Below are 9,868 nucleotides of genomic sequence, written 5' to 3'. Positions count from 1 at the left end.
AAAACCTCCGTCTCAACATCGTCGATCTCTAAGCTGACCATCTCATCGTCCCTCGCTTGAATGAAAGTTGTCACTGCCCAAATCACAGTATCTTTTATTGTAGCTTCATCGTATACCCTCAGCCAGTGTCTGGGTTAGCCAGCACGGATCAATGACAGGAAATTTTCCATTTTTCAAATCTGAAAATAAAAAAGACTGTTAAATAAAATGCTACAATTTATACATTTGGTAATTGCAAAAATACACAAATATTTTTTTCATTCACAATACATGCCTCTTTCGAAGGTCCAGCTTGTTGGTCGTCGTGACAAATTTTGAGCGAGTTCTGTTGGAGCCAGCTTTTATAAGGTTTCATTTGTTTATATTTGTGCGCAGAGTGAGAAAAGAATAAATTTTCAAATGCGCACATCATATACAAAGGAAGATCGGTGAAAAAAATATGATTAATGCGTACCGCTCCATAGCATCTACCGAGATCGCGTTACCGAAATCGAAATAATTCTAACGTCGTCCACATATGATACAGCATTAATGGCTTTATTTTGATCCATACGATAGAGACGAACATATAAATGCTCACACGCATCGATGGGACATTCGGGGATATTACGATATCTGTGGCCCCAAGTTTTAGCCATGTAGTCTTCATATTTGGCCCGAAATAAGACTTTTTTCAAGAGTAAAAAAAATCGAAATTCGGCTTTTACGGGGGTGAAACAGAGATTTTAAATTTTTTCTAAGAGAAAGTATTTTTTGGCAGATTTCCTTGAAATTCGACGTTTATATTCTAGAATATGAGTAATTTAAAAAGTGTTCGGCAGTTATTTGGAACTTATCGAAGGTGTTGAAGACCCACCCAACGATTCCGCATACAAATCGAAGGTGCTTCAGACCCACCCAACAATTCCGCACACACATCGAAGGTGCTCCAAACCCACCCAAAGATTCCGCACACATATCGAAGGTGCTTCAGACCCACCCAACGATTCCGCACACACATCAAAGGTGCTTCAAACCCACCCAACAATTCCGTACACACATCGAAGGTGCTGCAGACCCACCTAACGATTCCGCACACACATCGAAGGTGCTCTGTGCGCGTCTTCGCGAGTTGGCTACCGCCACACAAAAATAGTGATAAAAATTTTAAAAAACATTTGCCGCGGTTGCAATTTTAGGTGTGATCTTGTTTTAACCTCCTTCTTATGTGTGCAAATCGAAGTATCCCTTTCGGAACTATATCCGCGATCGCAACCATCAACGGGAGGGGGTCGAGGGAGCGAAACCCCCCGCGGGGCAGAGCCCCCGAGAGAACACATTTAATTTCCAAATTTTTTTAACACAATTTCGGTACCCCAAATAATATAATACGCGAACTTCATGTCTCTCATTTTCCCCCCTCAAAGGCCGAGTCCCGATTATTTTTGTTTAAAAAAGTTTGCATGGTCATAATTAGCAACCACAAATAATATACATTATAAAAACGCTGCAACTTTGAAACCACTCTATCACCCCCTTAATGATCGAACTTGGATCTTGAGTATATTAAAAAAAAAGTCTGATTTTTGATGGAATATAGACACTGTATCGTCAGAATTAAGGACCACAAACATTATAATGCTTCAACTTTCAACCCCCTGTTTCACCCCCTTAAAGGCCGAATTTCGATTTTTGTCACGCTTGAAAAAAGTCTTATTTTGGGCCAAATATAAAGACTACCTAGTCAAAACTTGGGGCCACCGATATCGTAATACTGCCGGACATTCTTTTTATTTTGACGCAGCTAAAAAATAATGCGTCACATTTTTTGCCATCTCATATTAGATGAAACAAAAATCTTCTTGTTACACGCACGAATAAATGATATCGAGCGCTATTAGCACCGCGATCATTGCCAGGAAATTATCAGGGTGCTGCGCTGGGTGCGACTTTGACCCATATTTTGCATCTTCAATATGAGCGTGAAACGATAAAAATAATTGATTCTCTCATGAAAATCCTCATTCATGAAGCGACAGAATACTCACAATCAAAAATTGTTTTTAAATGGAAACAATGATTTTTTTATAATAGAACATTTTCTTAACGATAGATGGTTCTAGAAGTTTCTACAAAAGTATCTATCAGTAAGAATATTCAATAAATAATCATTCAAAATTCAAATGCATTTCTATAGATTTTTTTCAATATCATTTTTATTTACAAATGATATATGCAAAACATTTGTTATAAAAGGTACTTTGCAAAAAACATTATAATCAACAATTAGTATTAATAATAATGTAATGCGTATGTCGTGAGTCTCGTGTCACTGGACCACGCAAAAGAAGATCGGGTTACAGGAGATAAGACGTTCCACTACGAATAGTATATTACGTAGTAGTGATGTTCCACTACGAATAGTAAAGCCTCAGACCACATGTTTGTCAGCCTCGGCTTCGCCTCGGCCGACAATTACATGTGATCTGAGACTTTCCTTATTTTCCTGCCCGAGGTGTGTATACGATTTTTCTGTCCGACGCAGGCGGAATGCGGCAACTTCGGCCCGCGCAGCGGGCCGAAAGTTGTCACTTTCCGCCCGGAGGGCAGAAAAAATGTTTATTCAGTCTATAGATAAACTTGAATAAGCAGGTAATAATTCAAATTTTTTTCTTGAATCATAGAGCAAAATGGATTATACGTATTGCTACGTATTCACGTCACTCGGTCACCCAGAAAAATATAAATAATTATTTTTTCTCCACGTGGCTCGCTCCGCAGGGCATCATGTTACAAGCATGCTCGAACTATCACGGATTTGTTGTTCTATCGCGCGGCTCATGACTGATGTCATATTTGAAAGATGAAAATGAGTCATTTTCTTTCTTAATCAGAGATTGATATTTCTTTCTATTTACAAGCAGTATTGTGAGATTTTAAAAACTTGGAAACATTTATATATATTTTATTTATCATACAAATTTTCAGAAAAAAAATTGACATTTGAGACAATTTATGATTAACGGTATAGGTCCATTGAATTCGTCAGTATCCGTTTTTTGATAGTGTTATCGACATCGACGATAACTCATGAAGTTATCATCGATGCACCATTCTTTAAGAAGTCTGCCCCATACGTCGTCAATGTCCTTCCATGCGTACGGTAGAATAAATTCTTGAGGAAGACATGCGACACCCTTCGTCTTCATTGCTCTCAGACTTCCCAATGTAGTGAAGATTCTTAACGATCATGGAAACGATGAATTTTCAACACCATGCTTCAAATACCATTCCTTCAAACGGTGAACGTTTTCAAAGGCACAATTGTATTCGCGTACCCCATTATGGTACTTGTAATGTTGATATATTGGCGCGGGTAATTTTCGCAATGCGAGGCAACCCAAATCCTCCATATTAATGATCAACTTTGAATCTCCTATAATATCGGTGATCCATTGCTTTGTTTCCAACCCTTTCACATAAACAAAACTCACATTTTTTAAAATAATGACAAATACGTTTTTCACTTCATTATAAGGAATATCACCGGTATTCCATGGGATACCATGATGGTTGCGTTCACACCACTTATTCTGACTTATACTTGGCTGGTAAACTATCCCATTCACATGGAGGCTTAACTAAAAGGCATCCAAACTCCTCATAAGCTTCCGCACTGGGATAAATTTTAATAACTGCCAGCTCTTTCAATACGAATTTATTGATAGGCATCTTAAAACCTTGCAAATCCAAAATGGCTTCCATTGCTCAGCTTGTTTTTCACGGTACCGAAATGGTCAAGTGTTCAGCATAAAGTGACGACAAGGGAAAAAATCTCCTTTTATAGAATACATCCCCACTCTGACACACATTTTTCCAGAATTTTAGAATCGGAACTCTTGAGATGAAATCGAGATGACGTCATCAATCAGATTTCACGCAAGATCACTACGCAGTTATGACGTCACCGGAATTCCCCGACGCAACAAGGTCACTGCGCAGTTATGACGTCACCGTAATTCCCCGACGCAAACAAGGTCACTGCGCAGTTATGACGTCACTGATCCCCCCCCCCCTCCTCCCGTGGAACCTTCTAGAACATGCGCAGTACCCTCCCCTCCTCCCATGGAACCTTCTAGAATATGCGCAGTAGCACCTGCGCAATGGAATTTTCTTCGCATGCGCATTAGAGAAAAAGTGGTCCAGAATCGGCCTAGTATATCTACTAATAGTTATATTCGTTTTTGATTCAATATAAATTCTAACGCTATCTATCACCTCTTGGATTATAATTTTTCTAAATTGGATTAGATCTCCCTGCCTGGACCACTTCGGACAATATTTTTCAAATGAGAATTTAATTTTTAATAATTGGATAAATTTTAATCCTCCTCAAACAATAAGAAAGGAAAAAAAATGAAAATGGCAGGATGTAGACCGCGGGCTATGGGATCCAAACGTCGCCGAATCTTTCCGAAAGTCCGAGCATCCACAGGGTAGAGGTAACCTCCCGTTCACGTGTTATGGGATCGAGGCGTCACCGAATCGATCCGAGAACTCCGTGCAACGAAAGCCGAAAATTTTTAAGGTTCGGTGCGGACCCTGGATTATGGGATCGAGACGTCGCCGAATCGCTCTGAGAATCCAGGCATCCAAGGAAATAGGCAATTCACCGCCCATGAGCTATGGGATCGAGACGTCGCCGAATCAATCCGAGAGTCCGCGCAACGGGAACCCCAGAAAATTTCTAGGATAAGTTTATTATCGTCGAGGCCGAAATAGAGATGTACTGAAAGAGGTCCGAGTTGATCCTTTAGACAGGGAGAACTGTCTCCCGAATGAGTCGCGCAGCGCTTCTTATATCCAGTTCCCCACCATAAAATTCTCGAGCGCCGACAATCTCTGTTTTAGATCAGTTCTGCGCATCTATTTCTAACGCTTTCTCTGATTGACCCGTTGCCATGATTCGCGCTCGCCCGTTGGTGGAGCGGGCTAACATACGATGCGCGGACTACCGCTTTTTAATGTTTTCAGCTTTGTGTGTGCTTATTAACAATAAAAGCTTCAATTTAAACAGTTATTATTAAATTTCTCCTTTAATTTGGCATTCGTTTAATATGATCGTTTAATATGATTCGAGTAATTTCAATCGCTAAAAGTCACGTACGCGTCCTATAGCCCATTAACGCTCTGCTCGTGCATGCGTCGCAGTCGATTTTTACATTTTTCATTTGTAATTAGATTCTATATTCGCATTGTCAATAAATAAACTTAAAAAAATGTTTAACTGTGAAAAAATATGAGATCTATTGTAACATATACAGTGAATGGATTACGTTTCCTGTAGGAATTCTGAATTTTGGAAATAAAAAAAAATGAGATCATTTTCTAAAGTAGCCAAGTACAGTGAATGAATTAAGGTTCTTGTGGAATTCATTCGTGTACACTTTTAGCCCTAATCCCTCACTTATTCAGAAAAATTTTCCAGCAAACGTCACAGAGCAACAAAGGTTTCTCGAATGATTCTGCAATTATTAAGAGATTATCATCTGTTTTTATGCTAGCTCGGGTTATAAACTTAAAACAGTTTACGCGTACAAGTGCATGCATTGTATCTATACGATGTACTGCACAAATTCATTTTCAATATTACACACAAGCTTGGCGTGCATGGTTTTCAATCGGAAGCTCGGCGAAGGAATGCCTCATCCGTCCATATATTTGAAGAAAACTTGATGATCCTCTCATGTAATTGTTTTTTAATTTGCCATCCCTTTTCCATCCAACTATTTTATTAAGTAGTTCGACGTGAGATCCCGCGCTGTGTACACAAAGAAAAATATCTATTCTTGACTAGTTCGACTGATAAATTCATTACTCCAAATGTTTCATATTCAACGCGTTTTCTTTTCTCAAATCAATGTTTACACAGCTTACTTCTTTGTTCATCCATTTCAGTACTTGTGTAATTCATCCAATCATCTGCCCGTTTGGTAAAAAAATGAGTGTACGGACAAACGAGTGAAAGCGACGCGTGGATAAATTAAAATGCGTATGGGCATGAAAGAATGGCCGTATCTATCCGTACAAGATAAAGGCATATAAAGGGATTGATTGATTTCATTTCTTTATCCGTTCGTTTAATTGTTCAATTTTATCCACAAATTTCACCCATCTGTAGTATTGTTTACCAAATCATTATATAACAGGGCCTCTCTTATTTTATTGGGGAATCGGTTTTTTTCATAATCGTTCATACAATTCTAATTAATTATTGTTTTCATAGTAAATTTGAACAATTGTCTCTTCCCGAGCTTCCGATTGAAAACCATGCACGCCAAGCTTGTGTGTAATGTTGAAAATGAATTTGTGCAGTACATCGTATAGATACAATGCATGCACTTGTACGCGTAAACTGTTTTAAGTTTATAACCCGAGCTAGCATAAAAACAGATGATAATCTCTTAATAATTGCAGAATCATTCGAGAAACCTTTGTTGCTCTGTGACGTGTGCTGGAAAATTTTTCTGAATAAGTGAGGGATTAGGGCTAAAAGTGTACACGAATGAATTCCAAAAGAACCTTAATTCATTCACTGTACTTGGCTACGTTAGAAAATGATCTCATCTTTTTTTATTTCCAAAATTCAGAATTCCTACAGGAAACGTAATCCATTCACTGTATATGTTACAATAGATCTCATATTTTTTCACAGTTAAACATTTTTTTAAATTTATTTATTGACAATGCAAATATAGAAAATCATTTAAAACGACGGTCACGACCTTTTAATACTTGGCGTGCCTTTTTTACTTTTTGAAGTTTTAATATTTACTGATTTCACTTCGTTTTGCGAGGCGTGACAACTATACAGGAATCGTATTTCATTCACTGTATTTGTCAACTTCAGGAAACGATATCATTTTTTTTTATATTTTGAAGTTTTTTATTGATAATGCAAATATAGAAAATTATTGGAAACTACGGTCGCGACCTTTTAATAATTGGCGTTCTTTTTTTACTTGGTCAATTATTTTTTTTTCTGATTTAGCTTATTTTTTAGAGGCATGATAATATTTACTTAAGAAAAAAAATACATTCCTCGTCTTCGACGAAAATTTTTAAAACGATTTGTTTCAAGTTGAGTGCTTTTCTCTATGTGGCAAAAGCAATCGACGCAGCCAATTTTTCTATGTAAACGGACGAAAACTGTGCGGTTATGTTCATGCGAGTTGAAACCTTTTACAAGCAATAATGGTGTCGATTTTGATTATACATTCAGCAAATCGAACTTTCCATTGAAAGATTGGAAAATTCCTATGCAATGGGATGATATTTTCATTTTCTATTCCTTTTTTTGAAAAGCTCCACTTGTTTACTTGGAATAATGATTTTTGAAACTAACTTCTTCTTCTCATTCATGGATTCCATGTTGATGTCGATACTGTCAATGGTTTGCAATGTCCAAGGAGATGTTTCCATGGTATTCCATGTCTAAGGCCACAGCTTTATGGTTATTGGTGTCCAGTGATATTTTTTCATGGTCTTTTGTAACGTCTGAACCTGCCTCGTCAATGTAAACTATTAAATCACAGATCTAGATATCGATAACTATGAGGAAATATATCGTAAACCATTGCACCGTTTACCTAAATATCGGGAAAAATAAAATTGTCGAATATATATTGAAAAATACGAAGGCATCCACCTAGACATCGAAAACCCTATAGTCGCTAAACTAGACATCGAAAACTATAGAGCCGACGACCTAGATATCGAAAACCTTAGAAAAACTCACCACACTATCGGAAACTATGGAGCCGTTGACTTTCATATCGGGAACCATGGACAAATTCACCTCAACATCGGAAACTATGGAGCTATCGACCGGGATAGTGAAAACTATGAAGTCGTCAACCTAGTCCACGAAAACAATGGGAAAACATACCTGGACATTGAAAACTACGGAGCCGTTGATCTAGACCTCGAAAAGCATGAAAAAACATACCAGGACGACGAAAGCCATAGAAAATATACCTAGCCATTGAAAACCATGGAGCTGTCGACGTAGACATCGAAAACAATGGAGCCGTCGACCTAGACCATGAAAACCATGGAGAACCATAACCAAACATCGAAAACTATGGAATTGTTGACCTAGCATCAAAAGCCATGACGGAATATACCTGGACCACGAAAACCATGAAGGAACATACCTAGAAGAAAACTATGAAGAAATATACCTGGACATCCGAAACCATGGAGGAATATACCTAGACATTGAGAAATATGGAGACACATACCTAGACATCGAAAAGTATGGAGTCATCGACCTAGATCACGGAAATGATGAAGAAATATACCTAGAGAACAAAAACTATGTAAACTCAGACCTAGCCATCGAAAACTGTGGAACCATCAACTTAGACCACGAAAACCATGGAGAAACATACCCAGACATCGATAACTATGGAGCCGTCGACCTCGCCCACGAAAACCATGAAAAAAAACGAAAACCATGGAGGGACATATCTAGACATTAAAAATCATGGAATAATACACCTGGACATAGAAAACTATGTAGAAACATACTTAGACGACGAAAGCCAAGGAGAAGTATACCCAGCAAATGAAAAGTATGGAGCTGTCCACGTAGACATCGAAAACCATGGAGGAATCTACCTAGACCACGAAAACCATGGAGAAACATATCCAGCCATCGAAAACCATGGAGGAATATACCTGAACCACGAAAACCATGATGAAACATGCCTAGACATTGAAAACCATGGAGGAATATACCTGGACGACGAAAAACATGGAGGAATATACCTGGACCACGAAAACCATGTAGGAACATATCCAGACATCGAAAACCATGAAGGAATTATCCTAGACCACGAAAACCATGAAGAAACATGCCTAGACATTGAAAAACATGGAGGAATATACCTAGACATCGAAACCCATGGAGGAATTATACTAGACCACGAAAACCCGAGAAAAACATACCTGGACATCGAAAACTGTGGAGCCGTCGACCTCGACTGCGAAAGCCATGAAGAAACATACCTAGACCACGAAAACCATGGAGGAATCTACCTAGACCACGAAAACCATGGAGGAATGTACCTAGACCACGAAAACCATGGGAAACATATCCATACATCGAAAACCATGGAGGAATATACCTGGACCACGAAAACCATGAAGGAACACGTCTAGACCTTGAAAACCATGAAGGAATATACCTAGACATCAAAACCCATGGAGAAATTATCCTAGACCACGAAAATCATGGAGAAACATACCTAGACATTGAAGACTGTGGAACCGTCGACCTCGACCGTGAAAACCATGAAGAGACATACTTAGACCACGAAAACCATGGAGAAACATACCTGGACATCGAATCCTGTGGAGCCGTCAACCTCGATCGCAAAAACCATGGAGGAATATACCTAGACATCAAGAACTATAGAGAAATACACGTGGGCATGAAAAACTATGGAGAAATACACTCGCACATCAGAAACCATGGAGGAATATACCTAGACATCGAAATCCATGGAGGAATTATCCGAAACCATGAAAACCATGAAGAAACATACTTGGACATCGAAAACTAAGGAGCCGTCGACCTAGACCTCGAAAACCATGAAAAAACATACCTAGACGACGAAAGCCATGGAGGAATATATCTGGACATAAAAAACTATGGGGTCGTTCACCTAGAAATCGAAAATCGCGATAGAATGTACCTAAACCTAGTCCTCCAAAACCCATGAGCTATCGCCCTAGACATCCTCGAAAAATCCAGCGGCGTCGACCAGAATTTTATATTTTTTTTCATTTTTATTATTTATTATTAAATGTTATTCGTATTATT

The sequence above is a fragment of the Venturia canescens genome, chromosome 3, assembly GCF_019457755.1.
Source record: "Venturia canescens isolate UGA chromosome 3, ASM1945775v1, whole genome shotgun sequence".
NCBI classification, from domain to species: Eukaryota; Metazoa; Arthropoda; class Insecta; order Hymenoptera; family Ichneumonidae; genus Venturia; species Venturia canescens.
The sequence above is the reverse complement of the archived record's forward strand: the minus strand, read 5'-3'. Positions refer to the sequence as shown.